Raw genomic sequence first — 27564 nt, 5'->3', positions numbered from 1 at the left:
ATCATATACCAAGTCTTGTGACAGTTGTGGAAACTGGCAAACAATTATGCCTTATGTCAAATTTTGGCAACCTCGGGTTTTACCAAAAGATAAAGCAGTCCCTATTTTGTCTTACAATATCTTTTAAGTGTGTTGGATTTCCAATGAAACTACAACACCGTTAATATGAGCATTTCATAAAGATTTCATTTTTATGAAATGATGATAAGTAATTGTTTGGTAATGCATTTTCGTATTATATCAAAATGTGTTGTTGTTTTTTTTTTTCATCTGCATTTTTCTTTATCTGTTTTATTTTTGATTAAATTGTATGTACGTTTTCAGTCTCATTTATCACTCTACCCAGGTCTTTACTCAGGAATAGTCTCAAAGATTGCATATAGTCACTAAATATCACATAGAGGCTCTGTAGTAGCCTCAAACATATTACAAATACTGATGTGTTTCCATTTCTAAATTTGCCTACCCTAGTGATGAAAAATATGTCATGTTTTTAAATAACCTTTTAATTTTCAAACAGATACACATTAATGTTATTCTTGAAATGTCTACTTATGTTTCCTTCTGATCTGATCCTTCTTAAATACATTATAGTATTTTCCAACGAATGATTCTAATGCTAAGACACCTAGAACAAGTGCATTAATTACAAAGTCTGTTTTTTTTTACAGTTGGCTTCTTATAGACTGACATATGCAAATTGGGCCGTGTATTCTTCAGAATATGAAAACATTTCATGTCATGTATAATGTAAGATGTGTGCATAACTGTATGTCTGTTTAATAATTTCTATTAAAAATGCATCTATAAACAAGTCTTATTTTAATTTTACAGTCGTGGTAGTATGTGCATGTTAATATTATGTTGTAAAAGAAGTATGTACATGCATTTATAATAGTTAAAAAAAAACTATATGTTTTATATAATATTGGCTGCATACACAGCCTTTTCATATTGCTAATAATGTGTAAATAATACTATAATGTGCACATCTAAAAGGGAATTTCCTTTTTGTGTTCATTTTGCTGTTGTTGTTGAGGGTTGTTGCAATGCATGTCATGTACTTAAAGTACATTTATAAGTGGAAATTGTCAAGGGAACCAGCGGTAAATAATGGAACAAAAGCTTTATCTTATATGAAGCAAAATTAGACATGAGCATCGATTGAAATGATGATTTTCACAGTAGTAGTGCTTGCTCTGCTTGCTTTTATTTGTGTTTTATGTTATATAAATTGATGATACAGGACAATCCAACCATCTATAATTATGCAATTATAAAGATAAAAGATAGAACATAAATACTGGCATCTGTAAAGGATGTGGAAAGCACTGCAGAACATAAAAAATTAGTTCAACCATAGTGCAACCTGGTCTTTGTCAATCAACAAGAAGGACGTTGCAAAAAGAAAAGCCTCAATGTTTTTCCCTTCATGGTAGCTCCAAATTATTGTTTAACTGGGCATGCTGAGCACCATAGCTACTACAGCACGTTGTAGAGGTTATGGTGTCAAGGGTCCCTGGAGCCATCCCACCTTAAGGAGGAACACTATTTTCAATTGGTCTGACACTTATATAGGTACCCCCTTACTCCTTCAAGTCTTTTGTTATATTGCTTAAGTGGAAGTTTCCTTTTTGCTTTATCAATGTAAGTTTCGTCCCTGTTAAGACCTAATTCATTGACTGAGACAGTCAGTGGCATCAATGAATGAGCCTAGAAGCAGGACAAAACCGATTTTACTCAAGCAGAATGGGAACATCCATTTTAGATATATCACAGAACAGTGAAAGTAAGTATTGTATCTGTGAAGGATAGAGGGTCAACCCCAAAACGTAGAATCTTGTCTGATAACTCGACAAGAAATATAAATGACATCAAATGATATACTACTGATCGTAATGGTTGGAATTAACGTAAGAATTAAAGTGGGGCAAAAAATACAGAACTTGCTTGTGACAGAATCGCAGTTCTGCCACTATGAAGAGACATTGTCTCCCCTTACGAGCTGTTCTCAAACTCCCTGACCTTTCTCCAACCTGACACAGCCCCGAAGAACGCTCTTTTGACCAAGGGAGGCGGAGGGGGGAGTTATCTGGGGATATAAGACTTGTGGGGGTAATTTATGTTTTTTGGGGGGAGATAGTTTACAGTTACTAACTGGGAGATAATTAGCTAGCAGTTACTGATCTAATTATCTCCCAGACTCAGAGGAGCCAGGTTGGGACTTTCATTGTTCTAACCATGGACCTTATGTTCAGGTGGTGTGTATAAAAGTAAGCAGTGTTCCCAATAAAGAAAGGTCTTAGAATAGTCAGAGAATATCAGGAACCCAGACGGTAAAGAGAGGGTAAACATATTTGCCGAGCCAGGTCAGCAAAAGTAGATAACAGAATAGCCAGGGAAAGCAGAGATCAGGATAAAAATATACAAGCCAAGCTGTCTGTAAGAGTATAAACAAACACAACAGAAAGTGCTAGAGGCCCTGGAAATCACAATAAAGCATTGACTAGCTAGCTCTCAGCTCACAGGGACCGTGAAAAATATTTTGACTGCTGTTTGCTGTGGAACAGTGCCTGTTGTCTCAGCATTCTGTAGTTGTTATGGTACCTAGAGTACTTCTTTAAACTTCTTTTCGGTATTAGATTTATTTTGAAACAATGGGCAGTTTTGGATACACCTATACACTGTTTCTGCACTGGCCTCACAATGATATATTGATTTTTTTGAGATAATGTCATCTTTCTATCTGTCTGAGCAGTCATGTTTGGTCAGACTCTCCTGCTATCTGACCGACTACTGCTCAACCCAATTTGCTTTGTGCAGCCGTTTCACACAGCGCAATCACAGCAGCTCCTATGTAAAAAGAAACATGGAAAAAAAATCTCCTATTTATGCCGTGCAGAACATGTGCAATGTTATTCTATCGAATAATGAAGTTTCTAATGTTTTGAACAGATGCTGGCTTGACGTTATAACTGAATAAATTGACACAGTGACAGACTGGAATATGAATTTTAACTTACTCACTATACATTACTGTAAGGTAAATGTTGTATTAATTTCCCTTGCCGGCTCTGATTTTGTCCAGAGCATGGTTTGATGGGTTTATTTCCATCTTAGACATCTGGAGACAAAAAAAACTTTAGTGGCTGCTGGTCACCAATAGCCTCCACCTTCCAAAAATATAAAAAAAAACATTTTAGGTTAAAGGTGCCCTTAATATTTCAGTATTTTTCCAAGGCACCCCAAGTCAAAATTTCTAGGTTGCATATCTGTACAGCGCTGCCGTATTTACTGGCGCTATAGTGTAATGTACAGTGTACAATGTAGTTATTGTGATTTGATACAGGGGTGTGTTTGTATGTAATGTTTGCGTTTGATTGCAGGGTTGTTTCTGAATGTAATGTTCACTTTTAAATGCGGATGTACATTTGTGTGCGGATGTAAGTATTTGTTTTTGAGTGAAGGGGTGTGTTTGTATATATATTTTTTTAGTTTGAATGCAGGGGTTTGTGTATGTAATATTTGAGTTAGATTGCAGGAGTGTGCTTGTATGTTGTGCTGGTGTTTGACTGATTGGATGTATGCACATACACTACCACATACATACCTACATACTTACACAGATATTCATGCACATTAACACACAGATGCATATAAATACACTGACACATACATACCAATTCATATAGACACCGACACATACACATATATAATTACACACCGACATATACACACACAAACCCTGACACACACAAACATTGATACATGCCTACACCATGACACAGATACACACACTGACATAAAAACACACACCCTGACACACAGATGCATATACACAGATGTGTGTGCAGACACAGAAGCACACTGAAATATATACATATACAAACACACACACACACAAACATTCACAAACACCATGACACACGCACACTCATACTCACACATACACTCATATACACACTCATACATATACACACACTAATACTAACACACACTCATACTCACACATACTTAAATTCACACACTCATACTCACACTCACACACATACACACACACAAACTCATACTTACACTCATACTCACACACACTCAAACTCATACTCACACTCGCACACATAGAAGTATTTTTTTTTTTATATCTCCAGCCAACCTCCTGTCAGCTTACCTTATGTGCCAGGAGGGTGACTTGGAGTCCTGCTGCTGGTGGGAGTGAGAGGTCTGGAGCTCTTCATGCTCCTCTCCCCTCACGCTGCGGCTGCCTCCTCTCCCTCCTGCACTGTCTCCATGCAGTATGCTGGGAGGAAGTGACAGGCTGTCATTTCCTCCCAGCTGGCCGACATTACAAGGGCCTGGTCGCAGTCTTAAAAGTCCCTGTTAAGCAGTAATGTTTGAATGATTATAGCACCGGGGAAACATTCCATGGCACCCCTACGTGCTCATCGCGGCGCCCCAGGGTGCCGCGTCACACAGTTTGGGCTCCGCTGTGTTAATGCATTCTTTACAAAGGAGCAGATGGTTTATTCACTAAAAAATTAATTATACAGCATACAAAATAAGGGACACCACACACATAAAAAAAGAAAAAAAAACGATGGCGCAGATGGCTAAATACCAATGGCTGAGAGGAGAAACATTAAAGAGACAAAAATAAAATATGCACACTGCCGAAGAAGACTGCTGGACCTCCAGCCTATACAACCAACGCAGACCATGGCATTTATGTTTAGTGGCCTATTGATAGGGATGAATGTTGCTGGCTGCCCATTCCCTCAACGTTCCTCCCCTTTTTCTCTCCCTACTCTTATACTACCCTCTCCGTTGAGTTCCAATGTTTCCCGCTTCACATGACACATCACCACTGGAAAGCACTGGTTATAGGGTTAGCACCCCCCTCATGAGACCAACACTGCCACACCACGTTCCATACTCCTTGATAAATGGGACAAGGTTGGCGGCGCAATATATTCAGCTACGCCTCAACAAAGCTGATCATATTCTCATGTCAAAAATATGCCTAGATCAGGGCTGGGCAATCTGCAGCCCTCCAGATGTTTTGGACTCATCAAGGGAGATGTAGTCCAAAACATCTGGAGGGCCGCAGATTGCCCACCCCTGGCCTAGATGAAAGACTAGATGAAAGAATTAGAAATGTCAGTTGTTTATGTAACTTATCTATTGATGTGGCATCCCTAGGAACCTGTGTTACCATGTACAATGTTAATTGTAACCTGATGACTCATGTGATGTATATTTTTTAATTAAACTTTAATAAAAATTATGTATTGAAAAAAAAAAGTTTTAAATTTTTTATAAGGCTGCTTAAAATCTCCTATCTCAGCAAACAAATACGGGGATTAAGTCCCACCATGTGGCAATATTTTGTTAAGTACCCCAATATCGGTGGGTCCTACACTAATTCCAACTATCCAAAACTTCCTTTGGTCACCTCCAAAGGGCTTTTAAAGCTGGTGGGTTGGCAGGGATGCTCAACCCAAAAAGAATCTGATCTGGATTCTAAACTTACATTGTCTAAACTTTTCAATTATAGCAGATCAGTTTAGTGACATAAATCCCAAAGGGTCAAATCCATTGTGGTGCATTACTTTTATAAACATGGTGTGTGCTATTATCTATACTATTATACTATTATATATATATATATGTCACCAGTTTGGATGGGGGATATCATATGGTATTAAGCAACTTAAAATGGGAAAGAACAAGTTAGTTATATTTCCAGCAAATTTTTTAAAAACTTTTTTAAGGGGTATAGTGACACATGCAATGAGATGGAATTCCCGTCATTATAAGAACAGGCTGTGGTCATTATATTAATAGCAGGATATGACTAGTGGAGCTTGTTCCTTTACTGCTTTCATAATTTTCTTGTGTAAAACAACAAGTGAATCATTAATTCTATGAACATTCCAGCAGAATACTGTTTAAAAAAAGGGGAAAAAAAGCTAATATTTATGACAGGCAAGTCTTCACTGTCTCCTCAATGTTTTTTACATTTTAAAAAGCAGAGTGAATAAGAACAGGGATGTATAAGCACTGTACATTTCAAATTCTGCAGATCAGATTTTCCCAGCCAGAAACCCGTTTACCAACATTAATATATATATATATAACAGTAATAAGCAAAAATATATATATATATATATAAAAACATAAAAGAATAGATGGGACTAGTTTCTTCCATTATACATACTTTGGCTAATGAAGTGGAGATTGAAGATATTGAACCGGTGCCTGGGTGTTAATATAGACCAGCATTATGCATATAGATAATGTAATGATATAGAATTAACACTTTCATGACATGGGTTTAAGCAAATACCATTGAATCGTGGCACATATGGCATGGCGCCGGTCATTAAAGGGTTAAGGTAAAGACAGTAATTTTGCAAAAATGTAAATGATTGTTCTGGAATGGAGCATGCAACAGTTTGTCACGAGACACAAATTGGATGCACTTAGAAAGGTATTGTGCATAAAAAAAAACAGCAGGGTTTAACATATTCTGCAATATTCGACATTATGCCAATGCCAATGAAAAAGAAATGTATCACTTCTCCGGAACTTGTTAAAGAGAATGTGTATTCCTAACGCTACAGTGTCCTTCTAACAATTTAGGCATCTTCCTTCCCAGTTAGAAATAAAAAAGCTAGTGTTACGTACCCTAATTCCCTCGCCACCCTGTTCTCGGCACTGACGCCCCACCTCCCTGGCTGAATTCATCAAAAAGCATTGGTGGGGAGTGGGGACTAGTGTACACGTGTCGCAAATTGTCACACTGTGCTATTCAAAGGCTGCTGCAGAATTTGATTGAGAGCTGAGTTTGAGTCAGTTCTCACAGGGAAGGGCCTCTAGCGTTTTTTCAGGAGACAGCCACAAGAGCTGTGTTTAACCCCTTAAGGACACATGACATGTGTGACATGTCAGGATTCCCTTTTATTCCAGAAGTTTGGTCCTTAAGGGGTTAAACCTGCAACAATGCATTGTCTACTGAAAGACCACGGCATCTAGATCACTTTATTGAGATGAAGTGGTCTGGGTACTTTTGGTGGTCCTTTAAACATTCTAAAATGGAGCACAGTTTATCACAATATTGTTATATACATGACCCATATTTCTAGAGCTCATAAAGATCATAAGATAAATAATACAATTAAAATACAATGAAATATTATGAAAACACTGTAGAAGTATTCTTCTGGAAGTCAGGAAATATCTTCATGATCCGGTCTTGGTGGCATTGTCTGCATGTTATCAATATGCATAGATTCCATTGCAAAATAAAGCCTTTGGGCATGTTCGCTCCGTGATCTGTGGTCTCCTAATACCATTTGCTTTTACATTTTCCTTCCAGCAAGACATATCTCCGTGGATATTTTAAAACATTACAATGAGTAAAAATATTGCACTGGGTACAAACGATTGAAATTCGTATGCCTTTTAGTATTTTGTGCCGAATCCCACTGAAATGATTGCTTAATTATTTAAATTAATGGTTTGTCAAAATATGAATTAATGCCGCAGCCTCTGTTCAAATCTTAAACAAAAAGATTTGTTTAAAAATTACATCAAACGTCTGCTTTAATAACTGAACTGACAAAAGTAGAGATGCGAGAGATAAACACCATTGTGATTTGGATACAATTACAAACATTACTCTACAACATTTTTCTATTTTGCCCGACCTGTCACTGTTGCAATTTCTCCCTCTTAATGGATAGAGGGTTTACATCAGAACCAAATACAACCAGTATCACATCACTTATGGTGGATCAAAAACGGGGAGCTGTGATGACTTGGGATGAAGTTGGGAGATTTTGGGAAGAAATCAACTATGAAAGAGTCAACTATAGTTTTCATCTATAGTGGATAAATATTAATTTTTACAATTAAATACAATAAATGATTGTGATCTATATCCTTAGAATGGAAGTGATGGGTCTGATCACAAAACCAGGAATGAAGATTATGGTAAAGAATCAACCCCCTCCTTTAACTATAGTCAGTCATACTTAAAAGGACACTCTAATCACAAAGAAAACTTTGTATGTATAAAGTGGTTTTGGTGTATAGATCATGTCTGTGTAGTTTTAAATCACCTTTTTTATGCAGTTTTAGCCACACTTTTCTTCTCTGCACACTTCCTAGAAAAGAAGTCTACATTTTTTAGCTTCTATTATTCTACAGTGTGTATTAATCTCCAGGCACCCAGACCACTTCTGCCCATTGGAGTGGTCTGGGTGCCAACTCCCACTACCCTTAACCCTGCAACTGTAAATATTGCAGTTTTCATAAACTGCAATATTTACCTTGCCGGGTTAACTCCTTCTCTAGTGGCTGTCTACTAGATTTATTCTACATTTCCGTGTGCTATAGCATCGCTGGACATCCTCACGCTATGTGAGGACCTCCAGTGTCGCTGAAATTCCCATTTTTCAATGCTTTCCTATGGGGAGGTCTAATGGGCATGCACATTAGGTCTCCCCTGCCAGCAGCCACACGTGCTCAATAGGTCTCCCCCACCGGATGACGTTGGCACTGAGCACTGAGGGACATCCACACTGGACATGGGTTGGGGGGTGGGGAGAGGTGACCTGCAGTGCCAGGAAAACAGTTTGTTTTCCTGGCACTGGAGAGTCCCTTTAACTTAGAATGTCTTATCTCCTGCCCTGCTAAGTGTTTTGGAGCATACACAAGCTGTGAGGAACTGACTCTGCTGGGTTTCAAACCCTGGTTTACATGTTGCTAAACCTCTTCCTTACCAGTACACCAGCCTGCCTTTTGCAAATTTACCTGAGATCTGGTAACCTTGACTCTACAAGCAATGGTATCAGTGACAAGTCTCTTCAGCTGTGTCTGGTCATGTGTCTGGTTCTTGGCCTATAAAAGCCACTTCCTGTCTCTGTACCTTTGCCAGATTATTGTGGTTCCTGTACTCTCTAATCAAGCTTGTTCCTGTTGCTCCTACCTGTTGCTCCTACCTGTTGCTCCTACCTGTTGCTCCTACCTGTTGCTCCTACCTGTTGCTCCTACCTGTTGCTCCTACCTGTTGCTCCTACCTGTTGCTGAATTTGGACCGTTTTGACTTTGCTGCTTCTCCTTCCCACTGACCTCGGCTTGCCTCACGGCGATTATCATCTCTCTGTTCCAGTCTCCCATCTCTGCTTAAGACCAGACGGCCACTTGAGGCTCAGGGGCTCAACCACCTGGGTAGCAAGTGGCTACCTCTGGCAGAAAACATTGCTGATCTGGCTACTGGACTCCAAAGCTTTGTAACATCAATATCATTACACAAGCCTTCTGTGTGTGATTAAAGCTAAATTAACAGAGCAGGAGATACACACATATAAAGTAAAAACACTGTGCTGTAAAACATAAAGAGAAACTAAAGTTGTTTTCCTGGCACAATAGCCTCCCCACCCCGTCCCCTCCCCCCATGGAAGTTGACTAAAGGACTCACTGCTTATTTTTTTACTTACACAAGGAGAAAATAATTCTTGCTTATGGAATTCCGTTGGGCCATAGTGTATTTTCCACAGCTGTTGACTGTGCTTCAGGCAGCTGTCAAAAATATTGAAGGTGAAGGAAAACGCTTTTGACGTGTGATACAAAAGTTCAAAGGTTGCCTTTCTTCTGCCAGAGAAACTGAGCACTTACTTATAAAGAAATGCACATGTTTATCTTATTCTAATTATATTGAAAATCACTGGATCACAATAAACAAAAATATCTGAGATGCCAAACAGCATAATGTAGTGATAATAGTATAATATTCTATGAAATCTCACAGATAACATGGTGTATATACTGGAGGAGAACGATCAAACATTGGTGTATGTGCTTCCTTTGGGAATATTATCTGAAAACACCTGGTCACTTCAGATTCTGCACTTCAGCTTTCCACAATTTTATAGCATGACAGGAGGCTTCATATTTGCTTAAGTCTCTCTTTACTAGAACTCCACAGCAGCACATTAACATAGAGAGAGCCACCATTTCCTCTTTCTTTGCTGCTCTGCAGACAGTACAGGTCAGAGTACCACTGCCTCCTGTGTTATATGGGTGGCTGTGTGTCTTTTATATGTAATTTGTGGTTTTATGCTCTTGTCTTGGGTTTATAGTATTGCTGCATTTATTTATGTGGCTGTTCTGGGATTTGGGCTTTGCCTTTCTAATCTGTTATATTTGCCACTGTTTTCCTCTCCTTTGCATGAGGTTTCACTTTACATTTTTTCATTTTCATTGTTTTTATTGTTTTGGTTAGTTTTTCTTTTATTTTGTGCTGGTCTGGTTCTCTGTTGCGGTCGCCGAGAAGCGGTCTTCCGACCGCTCCCCGTGCCGACCGCCGGGACCGCGGAGAAAGACTCCAGCGGTCCCACGTGTCCCTTGTATTGATTCCCGCCCGCCGGCTTCGTCTGCCGAGCGGGAATCCTCTCATTGCCTCCCTGCCCGCGCCCCCGGTCGCTTGTTGGCTGCTTCCCGAGCGGCGTGGGGACGGAGCAGGGTGCTGGATTGTTACCGCGGGAGCCTCCGCTCCTGAATGCCCTTTCCCCCGCGTCCACGTGGCCGGACAGTGAGGGGCTGTGGGCAGTGTATATATCGTTCTTTCTGATTCCAGTTATTGCCCTGTACGAAGTGACTTGCATGATGTCACACAGGATTCACCTATCTGAGCATAGCCCTGTAGCCACTATGCCCTGGCCTGGCCGAGATTAGTGGGAGTTAGCCGCCAAGTCGAAATTAGCTATTTTCTTTCTTTCCATATTCTCACTGAATAAAGGTTTCAATTTTGCAGGGTGCACGGCTCTTTTTCTGTCTCTGCCGCGCACACCGTTTATTTGTTAAAGGCGTCAGTGTTTTTATTGTACTGGCTGCCTGTCTGGCTGCTTAGTTCCCTCTGTGTTGTGTAGGGGGTCATTACTACACATGTGCTGTGTTTCTCTGGGCATGTTTTGGGTGTTTCTCTACCTCTGCCTACAGTTTGTTTCTCAGTGCATGTGTTGTATGGCTTTGCAGGCTTCCTCTGTGAATGCCATTATTGCATGTTCCCTAGGGCTCTAGGTGGCTCTAGGCATTTCACTGCACACCTCCTGCGTAGGACCTGCCTAACACCACTGCTCTATCATTGACCGTACTGGTCTGGAGACCTGGCTACACCCCTATCCTGCACGCACGATATGTCAAGTAATACATGCATGTCTACCATAAGGACCTACGTTCCTGCCTCATATGCCACTGGGCCGGTCCTACCCGTGCCCATATACTGGCCTGCTTTGTCTGTGCCCTTACGATTGGCCTGCTTTGTCTGTGCCCCTTGATTGGCCTGCTTTGTCTGTGCCCCATGATTGGCCTGCTTTGTCTGTGCCCCATGATTGGCCTGCTTTGTCTGTGCCATATTACGCATGCTATTGACCTGGTGGCTTCATACCCTGGACCAAGTTTTGTTGAGCCCGCATGCGTTTAATACTTGCCTCTGCCATACTAGGGGTGCTGCCCCTACTGCCTGCTAGTGATACCTGTTCTCTATCCTGTTAGGTATCACGTGCCGTCATCTCAGACGTTATGGAAGCCTCTGCACGGGAGCAGTCTTGCAGGCACTGATTAATACGGCGGTGGCCGCCTCTGTAGAAGTAGCCCTGGCTAGGGCCCTTCCTCAACCGCAAACGGACAGGGGTGCGAGAGGATCCCCCCACTTGGCAGACGACTCGGCTGAGTCAGACTCTCAGGAACGAGAGCAGGCAAGTGCGCAAATGCGCTATTGGAAGGGTGAAGGCCCTGAACCACGCTCCCGGAAGGACAAGGCTCCAGCGAAGCGACGTGGTTCGAGGTTGTCGAACCTCACCGGCCAGGCGCCGCCGTCTTTCGGGTGCAGGGGAGGTGGCCTCCTTACCCCCCTACATTGGCCTACTGGAGGAGTGGCGGGCAGAGCAGTCTCCCTCGGACGAGAGAGATGATCGGATGAGGACCGTGGGGAGAGTCCCGGTTGGCGCTGGGAGGTAGAAGACGCCCCGGCGACAGAGGCCCCCACGGTGATGCTGGGGGACGATGCCTTTTGGACGCTACAGAGAGCCTCTGTTTATCCCCCGGTCTTTCAGATGCCACAGACCCTCGGAATGGTCACTGCCCGGCCACTCGGCACAATTCGTGCACTACTGGATCCGCAGATCCCTTGAGGGGAGGCCCGCGAGAAGCTGCGGGCAGACTACCCCAGGCCTTACCTGCCGGACGAGGTGGCAGCGGCCCCGGATTTTGAACCCCTGGTGGCCTCGTGCTTTGATCCTATGGGTCGGGACCCCAGGAAAGCCTCCGCTCAGCGCAGGATAGACAACGGGATATGCTGGGTTCCCTGTGCAGGATGTTGATCCTGGCGGACGAGGCCTACATGGTTGGTACGAACCTGGACCCGACCATCATACGGGATTGGGCACTATGCCCCATGTGCCTTCTAGGCGTGACTGATGCGGTTTCTGCACCGTACGCAGGGAAACGGCTCTGTTCCGTATGGACGCCAAACTGTCGGAGCTAGGATCTAAAGAATTGGGCCCCTCTGGCAGTAAGACCTACTGTTCAGGGCACCTGTCGTTAGAGAGCTACAGGATCGCATCAATTTATTTGCTGCCCTCTATGAAGAAGGTGTCTCGCTCACTGTTATCCCGGCTGGTCTCCGGGTAACACAGATCCCGTGGCCCATCCTTTTTTTCCCACCATACCAGCCCAGACCTCCCTACACTCGAAGAGCGGGTGGAGGTCGTGGAGACTGTGCAAGAGGACGAGCAAGATTCCTACGGGTGAGTACATCCCCTATTTCGTACAGACGATTGTTTCCCGGCAGAGACAGGTGGCAGGAGGTGTCTTCAAATGCATGGATCCGTCAGACGGTACGGGGTGAGGTCATGGACTTCCCCTCCCCGCCGACACAGGTTGGGCCTCCGAGTGTCTCCTTCTTCGCGGGGGTTCAACGTTCTTTGATAGCTTCGGAGGTTCGGACTCTGCTCGCCACTGGCGCTATCCAGCGAGTCTCGGATTTGGGGGCTTTTCCCAGCTCGTTTTTCCTAGTGAAGATGGAGTCGGGGGAGCTCCGCCCGGTGGTCAGTCTTTGGGACTGGAACACCTTTGTTGTCTGCTCCCACTTCAAGTTGAAGGGCATTCATCTCCTTCGGGACCTTCCACGGCCAGGAGTCTCAAGTGACCGGACCTGAGGGATGCTTACCTCTCCGTCCTGGTGGACAAGAGTGGTCGCAGTTTGCTTCGCTTCGCCTGGAAGGGCGTCCCTCGCCAATTCACATGCCTCCCGTTCGGCCTCAGCTCGGCCCATTAGTGCTTCACCGAGCTGCCGACGCCTGTGGTCGACCGATTCTGGCCAGAGGGCGTCCGTTTCCTGTTATTTCTGGATGATTTGCTGATCCTCTGCGAAGATCCCTCTAGGCTCAGATCTTACACGCGTTCAGCGATATCCTTGTTGGAGATCCTGGCATTCGTAGTTCATCTGAGGAAATCGGTTTTGGAACCTCCCCAGACGATGGAGTTCTTGGGTGTCGTGGTCTATGCGACGGTTGGCGTTCTCCGTCTGCCTTTGAAACTGATGGCATCCGCCCAGGAGGTGATGAGAAGGATCTTACGGCAAGTCCGGATTCCCCGTCAATTGTTTGCTCGCATGGTGGGCCTTCTCTCAGCCTCGATACAGGCAATATACCCGGGCCCGCTACACCACGGGACCATGCAACGGCTGAAGCCCCCTGTTATACGCATGTGACCCTCTTCAGTCCGGATGGTTTCCCTGTTCCCGGACGTACAGGCCGGACTGAGCTGGTGGTTTCTGCACATGACCGCATGGTACGGCAAGGCAATATTAAGACCGACCCCGGATTTTATTCTGGAATCGACTGCAAACCTTGGGGTTGGGGTGCCACGTACACGTCCGGGTCCGCGGGTGGCCCGTAGTCGGAGAAGGAATCGGAGTTCCATGTCAATTGTTGGATTGATTGCGGGTTTGTTGGCAGTTCAGAGCCTGGCAAGTCACCTGTCGGACCGTTGCGCCCTTCGGAGGGACGAGGTCTCAGCAGTACAATATACCAACCGCTTGGGAGGCGCTAGGTCTCGCACTCTGGAGGTGACGAAGGAGATTTCCGGTTTCTGCTTCCGACGCAACACCGCATTACAGACAGAGTATCTACCGTGTGAGTCGAACCTGGCGGCGGATTCGTTTCTCCAGACTTTGGGAGGATGCCAGCGACTGGGAACTCTTTCGAACCATCTTAATCGTTCTCGTGCGTTGCTCGGGTTTGTTCATGGCGGGTCTATTCGCCTCCGGGACGACCATCGGATTCGGATGTGCTCTGGTTGGCTCCCGGATCCAGCGTGCGCGGTGGTGGTCGCGCTTCGACGGGTACGGTTGTTTTTTCTCAGGATGCATAGGTGTTCCCTCCGTTCGCCTCTATTCCCCGGGTGTTACTTCTAGTTTGTGGTCGACGTGTGTCCTTAGTGTTGCTGACTCCGCTATGGCGAGATCGGTCGGGTTCACGGAGTTTCTGGATTTTTCCTGTCGGGCTCCTCTTCTCTTACAGTCCTCTCGAATTCTCCTCTTGGACTCTTTCGGGAGTGCCTAGTTTGTCGAGGCGTCGTCACTATCGGCCAGGGACCTCCTCTGGGATCCCTGAGCTCCCGGGACGAGGAGATGTTTACCTCTCCGCATGGATTTCATAGTGTCGTTGGTGCTTAGGACAGGATGCTGAATCCTTTTTTCTGGCCTGTGACAACTTGCTGAGTGTCTTGTCCCTCCTCGATGATTTGGGACGGTCGTGTCGCCTGGTTCTGGTGATTAGTCATTTATTTGGGTTGCACGTGTTCCGTTTGGAGTTTTTTTCCCATCGGTCAGGACCCACTGGGTCTGCAGATCTCTATGTGGGATGAGGCTGGCACGTCCTCCGGCGCCTGAATACTCTTCCCTCTGGGAGGTAAGTATGGTTTTAGCATTTTCTTCGGGATTCGGTCGGAGTTCCTTGATTTTCCCTTCGCCAGCTTTCTACTGTGTTTGCCCTCTTGTTGTGTCTGATTTCGTTCAGACGTGTTTCTGATATCCGTTCCTTCACCCCTGTCCAATCTCGATGGATGAGAGGGTTATTGACACTGGCAGGGGTGAATGCGACTCTTGGAGTGCATTCGGTTAGCGGCGCTACTGCTTCCGAGTTTTTCCTTGATGGGCGTTTCTCCTCGGGACGTTTTTGTATGTGGCGATCCGTGCCCGCAGGAGTTTTTGCGCCAGTTTATTTTGGACCGTCGGACTATGTTTCTTTTGCTTTGCTGTCGGAGCGTTAAAACAGCAAATATGAAGCCTCCTGTCATGCTATAAAATTGTAGATTATACTAGCTTTAGTGTAACTATAATCTTAATTGTATTAATGACAGGAGGCGAATATGTCCCACCCAGTTTGGTTTCTTCCCCCCCCTTGTTTTGGATGGATTGCATTGATTGTATTCCTGTTGATTTGTCTGATTATCTGGGCTAGGTTTGGTAGTCTGGGGTGATGTTGTGGGAAGTGCATGTTATATTGTACTGACGGTCATTAGTGATGGATTTCATGTCTTTATTCTATCAGTACTGGATCGTGGGATTTATGTTTTATCAGTACATTTCGTTCACTAATCAGTGTTTTCGACTCTGTTTATTTCGTTTCAGTTTAATGGTTCGACTTCAGTTCATAGAATCAGCTGTTTGGCAGGATGAAGATCAAGTTCATCTATTATCCGAAGTTTTTCCAGATGGCATTCATTGTTATGTTGAAATTTTTTCTTTATTTAGTTATTGTTATTGTTGTGTACGTTACTTTGTCGCAACGTGAAAGAGGAAATGGTGGCTTAGGAGGAGCCTTATATAGATACCTTATGTTTTTGTCTTTGGTGTTTATCTCTCTATGTTAATGTGCTGCTGTGGAGTTCTAGTAAAGAGAGACTTAAGCAAATATTCGCCTCCTGTCATTAATAAAATTAAGATTATAGTTACACTAAAGCTAGTATAATCTACAATTGTCTTCAAGTTCTTTATCACTGTTATTCAGTATATTATATCCATTTTTCTACTTTGTCCAGTGATTAGACACGCACACCTACCTGCGGAATCCACAGAAATATCCAAGCCAGGTACACCTATTCAGGTTTTGCACTACATCTTAAAGGAACGTTCCAAAGTTAAAGAGCGGTATTTGATTTTATTGTTTGTGGTGATGCTTTGCCCCTTTAGATGCCAGGTGCCACCAACATAAAAATAAAGTTTACTTACCTTTTTCTCCAGTGGAATAGCCAGTATTGCTGTTACTCTGCAGTCTCCCTACTTTACTTCCCCAAAAATGGCGCATGCGTGCCAATTACCACAAAAGTACCAACTGACAATGGCGAACGCCGCTTCTTTTAGGAAAGCACTAGTGATGCCCAAAAGGTAGATCCCCAGATGTTGTAGAACTACACCTCCCATGATGCTTTGCATGCTTTAACAATGCTCTAGAATGAGAAAGCATTGTGGAAGCTGTAGTTTTAAACCATTTGGGGATCTATCTTTTGGGCACCCATGCATTAGACCACGGGTCCTCAAACTCCGGCCCCCCAGATGTTGCTGGACTACAACTCCCATGATTCTTTGAATTACATAGATAGCCAGAGAATCATGGGAGTTGTAGTTCAACAACATCTGGGGGGCAGGAGTTTGAGGACCCCTGCATTTTCTAATGCACAATTGTTCAAGCAGAGTGAATCAGGAAGCCCTCAGCTTGAAGGCTTGGGATGAGTGTTCCGAAACCAATTCATAAAAGAGACCCTAGCATACTTTTACAATCAGAAGTGCTATAGAGGTCCAGAATGTTCATTTAAAGTAGATATGTCACTATACAGAAATCTATAACTTCCCTTGCAATATTGTGAAGAGGGAGATGGAATTTCTGCCACTCAATTTAACAAACCCAATGTAAATGCAATGATGTTTTTCTGCTGCTACCTTGGTATTTCTTTATCTGCCTAATAAAGTTTCCATTCATAGCGAAATCAATTTCTCTAAGAAACATTACCCCTAGCAACATTGCTGGCAGTCCTAATGAGATGATACGAACAGCAGAAGACATCAGGAAATGACAATGGTGACAAAGCTGTGTCTGCAGTGATCCAGGGGACTTATTAACACTGGACAATTGCCAGGTTGTTTCCAGTTCCTGATAAAAAATATGACAAAAAAACGGAAAACTGTTGCTGCGTTTGATTATTAATCTGTGTACAAAGTTGCAGCTTTGCCCTTGTTGCTTTTGGTATTTTTGTATCCCATGTTTCACATCCTGTCCATGACACCGAAAAACACCCTAGTTCTATTTTTATGTCTTGGTAAGTAGGGGCAAATTAGTGCAGACTAATGGAACGTAGAATGAAACCTGCTAGCCACATACTATAGATTAGCTTTTCTTCTTGGAACAGTAGCTATAACTTGTTTTTTTTCTTTCAATTATTGTGAAAGTTGGAGGAGAAGTGTCCCTGCCTCCAAGGATCATGCTCCTGATTGCATTTACTCTCTACCCCCCATAGTAATCAGCTCTTGGAGACTCAATACATACCACTAAAAAGATCATGTGTCTAATGATACATTAGGTTCCGGTCTATATCACTCCCCAGAGGTTCACATAGCTTTCACAGGCAACTAATATCCAGCAATACTGCTCTCTTCTTTATTAGGGAATGTGTTCGTCTGTTATTATGTCTCCGTAGTCTTAGCATGTTTCTGGTCTCCTGTGGCCGCTTAAAATATTCCTATAGGGAATGTTCACGTATATACCGCCTTTGCTTACTTTTTTTCCCCAACCAATTTCCAAAACATTCATGAAAATTTTCATTCTTTCTCTAACTAAGAAATGACTCTCATTGGGATCCAGAGAATACCAGCATGAAGCAAATCCATCCCAATTTTTGCAAGTTTCAGTTTTTGGTACAACATTCATCCCATACCTCGCATCAAGATAATTTAACCTCATCTATTATGTGAAAGGAGTGCTCTATGCCAAACAATTAATAGAGGAGAAAACATATAAAATGAAGTCATTATCCTTTAAGCAGCCTGTTAATTTTATTTTTTTTTAGAGTTTGCTGGTGGAGACACAGAACAAATAAATACCGCATAGACCTATGAGTTTTGTGAAAGAAATATAATGACTTTATTCAAGATTTTGTATCCTGAACATCAACTTCATTATTTGACTATATGCATGTATACATTGAGCATACTATTTATATATTAGCAACTAGCCATAACCAATATCAATGTTTATTTATTTAGTGACTGGTTACATACCTACAACTATTGTTGATTTGTGCACATTGAAAAAAAAAATGGGTTCATTCATAATAATAATTTATTTCCGGCTAATCGGGTTTCATCCCTGTCGTGTTTCAATTTTGAAAAATGTCACCTATGCGATGAGTTTAGTAAAAAATTATTTGGATTAACCAAATACCTATTAATAGAAACATAGAACCATAGAATGTGACGGCAGATAAGAACCATTCAGCCCATCTAGTCTGCCCGATTTTCTAAATATTTTCATTAGTCCGTGGGCCTTATCTTAGGATATTTAAGATAGCCACGTGTGCTTAAACTCCTTTACTGTGTTAACCTCTACCACTTGAACTGGAAGGCTATTCCATGCATCCACTACCCTCTCAGTAAAGTAATACTTTCTGATATTATTTTTAAACCTTTGCTCCTCTAATTTAAGACTATGTCCTCTTGTTGTGGTAGCTTTTCTTCTCTTAAATATAGTCTGTTCTGCTAAATATATACATAATATAAGTATTATGTATGTAGTCTTCATTACACTTTTTCATATCAAGTGATAAGTAACCAATACTAGCTAAAAAGAAAAAAAGAGGAGCAGTACAGAATTATTTATATATATATTTAAAATGTGATATTTATGTATTTCTATATTATATATTTATGAAATATTAAATACTAATCGACCCAAAATTCTAACGAATCGAGCCACAGTCAAAAAATATTTTAACATAAACAATCAAAATTACCATGACTTAGAATGATGATTTTTTTTTTTTTTTAAAAGTACTCTGGCTCGTAAAGTGTTAAATATGACTAGACAGGACTCCAGAGGAAATCCCTCGCTTGCTCATATATCCACAAAACCATTTTCTGTGTTTTGTCAAGTGTTCGTTTATTTTATGTTCTGCCTTCACTGGTGCTCTAAAAAGAAAAAAAAAAACAATATAGTAAAAACAATTATATGATAATCATTACTCCAAACTAGATGACAAATGTTCATTTTCAAACTATCACTCTTGATTAAATGATATCTTACTTGGCAGGTCATTACAGTTTGATAGGATTTCTCTCATAAACAAAGTAAGACACACACAGACACAGGTCTAATGACACTCATATATTACACTTTATCTTCTATACCCTCTAGATATTGTCAGTGTTTCTGACTCATACTTTGCTCTAAAAATAATTGAAGGAACATAGTTTGATGGTCAAAACTCAAAAAATAATGGTTAGCATCTTGGTATTATGAAAAGCAGAAAAATATTCAAAATCTGTCAACTAATATAACCTCATATGATTCTATAGATTTCATGTATCAAATAAAGTTATTAACTATTCAAGAGACAGTGGGATTCCCGATACTATCTGATTTACATACATATATATATATATAAAATAAATATGAAGATATGAAAAGCACTCCAAGGACTTCATATAAGGTGAAAAAATAAACTTACCCCTAGCAACATAGGACGTCATCCTGACGAAAGTCCTGACATAGGACTGAAACGTTGATCACTTTTGGCAGTTGCTGAATAAAGCTAAGTTTATTTTTTCACCTTATATGAAGTCCTTGGAGTGCTTTTCATATCATATTTATTATTTATGCCGACAAGCACCGGGCTATACATATTACTGTACTGGAGTGCAAGCATTGGACAATATTATATATATATAGTGCCAGACTCTGGCACTCATCCCCCCAAAAATATAAAAGGAGTAATATTACCCGGGTGCTTCCAAGTACACACACCTTGACACACAAATACACACACACTGTGTATGTATCTGTGTGTCAAATATACAACTGCCACATACAAGCACAGATATACACACCTTGACACACACATTTTTTTTAAAAAACGGCGCAATTGAATTTTTTTTTTTTTTGGTGGGAGGTTCCACGATGTTGATGCACTATGTCAAAGGCTTCCACTGGAAAAAATAATTGGGAAACCCTGCAGTAGAGCAATATAATATCATTTCTCACAGTGTTGCACTATCATTTGTTTTTCTTTTTTTTGTAGATTCACAGCTGTATTCTCCATTCTGTTGGTTGTATAAGTGTTTTTGCAACTATATCAATAATGCTTGAAACTGTCTCTATTTACTAGGCCTTACAATACATATACTTGCCTATTTTTGCCCATCAGCTTTTAATCATCACATACACTGTTTCACAGAGGCGGCTCTCTAATTAGGCGGTTTAGGCGGCCGCCTAAGGCCTCGCGCTGGCGGGGGCCTCGCGGCCGCCTAAACCGCCTGTTGGCAGAGTGTGTCAGGTCCTCGGTCACTGACCGAGGACCTAACACCAGGAGGGGGCCCGGCGGCTTGCCCGTTATGCCACCGGGTGCGAGGCCCCTCCTGGCTGCCCGGCCACCATCGCAGACACTGGTCTGCAGCTCCGCAGTGTGCAGAGCTGCAGACCATGTGACTCGCGAGAATTGGGCAATCAGAGCGTTGCCGCGGGTTACCACGGCAACGCTCTGAAATATCGCGAGATTACACGGTCTGCAGCTCTGAGGAGCTGCAGACCGTGAGCAGTGGCCACCGGACCACCAGGGAGCCCACTGGACCACCAGGGAAAGGTAGGCTCTCCCTCCCCATCACCCCCCACCACCCTCAGGCTCACCCCCCACCACCATCACCCCCACCACCCTCAGCCTCACCCCCAGCTTCACCACCCTCAGCCTCACCCCCCACCACCATCACCCCCCACCACCCTCAGGCTCACCCCCAGCTTCACCACCCACCACCCTCAGCCTCACCCCCCACCACCATCACCCCCACCACCCTCAGCCTCACCACCACCATCACCCCCACTACCCTCAGCCTCACCCCCACTACCACCACCATCACCCCCACCATCCTCAGCCTCACTCCCCACCACCACCATCACCCCCCACCAGCCTCAGCCTCACTCCCCACCACCACCATCACCCCCCACCACCCTCAGCTTCACCCCCCACCACCATCACCCCACCACTCTCAGCCTAACCCCCACCACCATCACCCCTCCCCACCCTCAGCCTCACCCCCACCACCATCACCCCCACCACCCTCAGCCTCACTCCCCACCACCACCATCACCCCCCACCACCCTCAGCTTCACCCCCACCACCATCACCCCCACCACCCTCAGCCTCACCCCCACCACCATCACCCCTCCCCACCCTCAGCCTCACCCCCACCACCCCTCCCCACCCTCACCATCACCCCCACCACTCTCAGCCTCACCCCCCACCACCACCATCACCCCCACCACCCTCAGCTTCACCCAACACCACCATCACCCTCAGCCGCACCCCCCACCACCACCATCACCCCCCACCACCCTCAGCCTCACCCCCACCATCCTCAGCCTCACCCCCCACCACCACCATCACCCCCACCACCATCACCCCTCCCCACCATCACCACCCTCAGCCTCACCCCCACCACCATCACCCACCATCACCCCCTCAGCCTCACCACCATTACCCCCCACCCCTCCCCACCATCACCCCTCCCCACCATCTCCCCACCCTTACCCCCACCACCCTCAGCTTCACCCCCCCCACCACCATCACCCCCCCACCACCCTCAGCCTCACCCCCCACCACCATCACCCACCATCACCACCCTCAGCCTCAGCCTCACCCCCCACCACCATCACCCCTCACCACCCTCACCATCACCCCCTCAGCCTCACCCCCACCACCCTCGGCTACACCCACCACCACAGTCACCATCACCCCCCACCACCCTCAGCTTCACCCCCACCACCATCACCCCTCCCCACCCTCAGCCTCACCCACACCACCCTCACCCCTCCCCACCCTCAGCCTCACCCACACCACCCTCACCATTACCCCTTCACCCTCAGCCTCACTCCCACCACCCTCAGCCTCACAATCCCCCATAACCCCCCACCACCCTCAGCCTCACCTCCCACCACCCTCAGCATCACCCCTCATCACCCTCAGCTTTACCACCCACCACCACCCTCAACATCACCCCCCTCAGCCTCACCCCCCACCACCCTCAGCATCACCACCCTCAGCATCACCCCTCACCACCCTCAGCATCACCCCTCACCACCCTCAGCATCGCTCCCCACCACCCTCAGCATCACCACCCTCAGCATAACCCTCCGTCACCACCCTCAGCCTCCCCCCACTCACCATCACCCCCTCCTTCTCACATCACCCCCCTCTCACTCTCACATTACCCACTCTCACATTAGCCCCCACTCTAACATTAGCCCCCCCACTCTAACATTAGCCCCCCCACTCTCACATTAGCCCCCCACTCTCACATTAGCCCCCCAGTCTCACATTACCCCCCACTCTCACTCTCATATTACCCACTCTCACATTACCCCCCTCTCACTCTCACATTACCCCCTCTCACATTACCCCCTTTCACTCTCACATTACCCACTCTCACATTACCCCCTCTCACTCTCACATTACTATCACCCCCCGCTCCCTCTCACATTACCATTACCCCCCGCTCCCTCTCACATTACCATTAACCCCCTGCTCCCTTTCACCATCACCCCCGCTCCCTTTCACCATCACACCCCCGCTCCCTCTCACCATCACACCCCCCGCTCCCTCTCACCATCACACCCCCCGCTCCCTCTCACCATCACACCCCCCGCTCCCTCTCACCATCACACTCCCCGCTCCCTCTCACCATCACACCCCCCGCTCCCTCTCACCATCAGCTACCCCATACACATAGGGTCTAGGACAAAAACGCAAACATGCTCACAGAGACATACATTCGCACACACAAGGATACTCTCTGTCAGACACACTCTCAGGCACATACACAGGTAGACAGTGCATCAATGTGTATATGTGACACTTTTTTGTTAGTGGGGCCTCATGTTTGCGTTTCGCCTAAGGCCTCATAAAGTCTAGAGCCGCCTCTGCTGTTTCACTTGACACTTTTTTTTTGCTAGTAGGTAATTGAAGTAGTCTGGGTACAGTCTCCCTATTGCACTCAGTGCTGCAATGTAAAATATTGCAGTTCCAGAGAAACTACAATATTTGCATTGCAGCTCTAAGTCTGCCCTTTGTGGCAGTCTACCAGCCACTGGGGGCGCTTCCAGAATTGAAATAGACCTTTGGTCCATTATCTGATGCTGGACGTCCTCACGCCAGCTTTTTTATGGGGCGGCCTAATGCGCGTGTGGCCATTGCTGCACATTTGCATTAGGTCTCATCAGCCAGCTGATGTCGGCGGCAGAGGAGCGTGGGCGGAGCCTGACCCAGTGCCGGGGGACATCAGCGCTGGATTCAAGTAAGTGGCTGAAGGGGTTTTAACCCCTTCAGTCCTGCGGCATGGAGCAAGAGAGGGGGGGAGGGGGGGACCTAATAAACCTATAATGCCAGGAAAACGGCTTTGTTTCCTTTAATTTAAATTCCTTTAATTTCTGCAATTTCTTTTTTTCCAATTTAGTGGTGATTCTCTAGAGTAAGGCCCCCTGGTGGGGCTGGTCTCCATTAGTTTTGTTGCTATAGAAACATGCATGTCTGGACTGAAAATTTGTAAAGGGGAGGAGTTAGTAAGATGACCATGCGCATCTGGGCACAAAAAAAAAAAAATCTTCACCCAGTTGTCTATGGCCCTAGGATTGGCCCTGTGTGGATTTCTTTGTCCATAAGAGAATAAAATATGTGTGTGGCGGAGGGGGTCAGCTTTTTTGCTCTATCCTGTGTTGGCCTTTCTAAATGATTACCTACGAGCAATTTAAAGATTTTCTTAGGTTGTTCCATAGCTTGTACTTTTACACAAGGATATATCTTACACTATTATTTCGCAAACAAATATCGGTATTCAGTTACACCATATTGTGTTAAGCCTACCACTATGCCACAGTACCCCAATATCGGTGGGTCCTACACTAATTTTAACGTGTGAGACATTAAATAGTGTGGCTGCTAAATAAATATAATAAAGTATATTTACTTAATCTGTTGTCATTGTGAATATATATCGTGCAAAATTAATCTGATAAAAACACAATTTAAAAAAAATATACTGTCTTAACTAAATAATTAAAGTAATAGTGTTTTATGTACATACTCACAATGCATATTGTATATCTGCTATATATACTATGCATGCTGATACAGAGGTAAAATAGAATCAATTATCTGTTATGATGAAGTGATTTGGGTGCTTGGAGTATTCTTTTAAAACATGATTGTGACAGTAAAGTTACAAATAAATTGATACGTGATATCAAGTTTATGCTCTGGCATTATATAATGAGTTCTCTTTGCGGAATTGTATATTGTATCATTAAAAATGTTTTGTGGCTCTCATGTCAGTAAATTGTAAATTATAACCCACGCAAATTGTGACTGGATAAAATCTAAATAGTGAATGCTGTCAAATACACCCACAGTTCTTTCTTCTGTCATTCAAACATAAAATGCCACACGGGTTTAATTGGGAAGACTTACACTTCATCTTTTGAAAGGTAGGATTTTGAAATGTGTGCTTGGCAAGTTTACCAATAAATCAATTATTCGAAAGTTGCTTTAATAAGGAATGCTAAAAAAATAACCTAAATGAATTAAATGAATCGGTTATTACACAGTAGTTCCCATGATCCTCATAAACTTGAGTTTAAAAGATATGTTTAGATAATAACTAAAGACATAAGTGCTTTGAACTCTTGGCACTAATACCATTAATTATAAATCCTACAACCACCAAGATTGTCTGTGATCAATGGCTGCTGCTAATGAATGTCAAACACATAGTTGGTTGCAAGGGGTGTGTTGGGAGGTTTTCAGGGATTCCCAAATGGGGCCACACTGTTCTCCCTGCGCTTGTTTGGGTCTCGAATCGCACTTTAGTGTGTGTCATGTTTTCGAAGAAATTATTTATGACTATCACTGTATATATCTAGCTGCTATTAGAGCAAATAATGTTTATATTTTGTGCTTTATTTCTGAAGCAAGTACAGAGTCCCTGGATGCACACCACACCCTATTGTAAAGCACAGGGCCCTCTTCACTGGCTGAGATTGTCACCCGAGCACTCTCAGCCAATTAAAGTGGGCCTGCATTGACTTGCTTTGCTCTATAGACACATCTTGTTTCTTCTGCTGGACACAGGTAAGTTGTCAAACAATGTTTTTCATGGGGAAAATACTGGTAAATAATGCCATTGATAGGCTCAAACCTAAATGTCGACCATAGCCTGAATTTATATTATTTTCCCCAAATACACATTAAATGCATCACTGGGACATACATGACATACATGAAAAAAATGCAATGGTGGGAGTTAAACTCCACTAGAAATTCAATCCTCGTCCAATGATGAGATTTCATGAGAGGAACATGGGATACAGAATTATGTTCTTTCTGTCCCTTTTAAGTCTTCCCCAAAATACATGTCACTATTAAGAGGAGCTGATCTTGATGATCTCAGCTAATCCAATGCTTTCTAATAGGAAAGCATTGTGAGGCTATTGCGCATGCGTGGCAAAATGCCACACTGGCCAGTCAGCATCTCCTCATTAAATCAATGTATGTCTATAGGGAACGTTGAGCATCTTCAAGCAGGGCGTAGGCACACTGAACGTAGGTGCGGCACACTGTGCAGCACTAAGATAGGAAGCAACTCTACTGTACGTCTGAGTGACTGCATCTAGAGGTGTTACTAAGCAGCAATGAAAGCATTGCCTTTTCTATGAAAGGGACAGGCTACAGGCTATAGACACCAGATCCACTACCTTAAACTGTAGTGGCTATAGTGACTCTAGTGTTCCTTAAACGTCTTGCAGGTGCTGTCTAAGAGAGAGAACTCTTTCTAGTAGGCACAACATGTTGCCCTGAAATTAGGAGCTGCACACTGCACAGTGACAGTCACAACATGCATTAAAGAGAATTCTTACCACATCACGTCATCCACTATGCATTGCAGTGATATATACACATATATACATAAAATGTAAAATTATACATTTCTAAAATCTTTTTTTTTCTCCCTCCATGCATATTATACTTTCTTTTCTCCCACTACACTCAGTCATCTTTGTGATGGCTGTCCTATTGAAAAGAAGAACTCGTATCTAAGTTAAATAATCTGTATAAAATGATATTTAAACTATAAATGCAGACATTAGCATTGTATGCCCAATTAATACACACTTACGCTTAATTCATGCAAACAATTAATCAAATGTATTTTCTCAGCACGTTTTCAATGCAAATAACATGATATTTTAAAATAAAATACATAGTTCATGCAATGATAACCATCTGTGCTCAAATTAAGCAAGTAGCCGTCTTTATACTTTCATTGCCTGTGTGAGCAGCGCGGTAAGTCTGAAAGAACAAATCTAACCATTCCACGGAGATAACGACAGTAAAATCCCAGAGGGCGGCACCTTGGTGACGCATTTGGGAGAGCCAGACCGTTTCCTCGGTTTGGGTTTCACTGATCGACATATGATGACCTTTTCTATATATGTTGAATATATACGTAACATGTTAGCAATGATATAATAAGGAGGTTTCATCTGAAAGGTATTAATCCAGAACATTCTATTTATGTTTCAGACTTCCTGGTGTCATGGGGCTAATTTGGTTTGCTTGAAATTACCTTAGCAACCAACCTAATTAGTGGACCAGCACAAACATGTTGTTTCAGCAGGGCTTATTAAGCAAAAATGAGCATACAGACAAAAGATCCTCTACAGTTTCCACAATGTGCATTACATGCAGTATATATCCTGACCTTACGAGTCATCCCAAAATCCATTCTGATATATAGGTAATGTATTCCTGATAATCAGGTTTTATGGTAATTACTTATTTAGGGTAATTGAACAGCAAAAGTATGAACATGTCTCAAAAATGTATTTTTTTGCACTGCATGTTTGTTTTGTTTTTTTTATCTATTTAAAAAATTTGCATTTAACTTTTTTATATATATATATCAAAGCTGCTGGAGTAGTTTGCAATATTGTGTTACCTAGTACTCCAGTTCCTGTGGAATACAAGTCTCAATACAAACACACAAACAGGGGTTCATAAAAACATAAATTAAAAAAATCCCAGACTCAGCCCTCATACTTTTCTAGCAACCTTCTTTTCTACCCTACCCTTTTGTGTCACTGCACCCCATTTCCTCCAGCATGTAAGCACATTGAGCAGGGCCCTCAATCCCTCTATTCATGTGTGTCCAACTTGTCTGGTTACAACTACATGTTTGTTTGTCCA

This window comes from Pelobates fuscus, chromosome 3 (assembly GCF_036172605.1).
Source record: "Pelobates fuscus isolate aPelFus1 chromosome 3, aPelFus1.pri, whole genome shotgun sequence".
Lineage (NCBI taxonomy): Eukaryota > Metazoa > Chordata > Amphibia > Anura > Pelobatidae > Pelobates > Pelobates fuscus.
The sequence above is the reverse complement of the archived record's forward strand: the minus strand, read 5'-3'. Positions refer to the sequence as shown.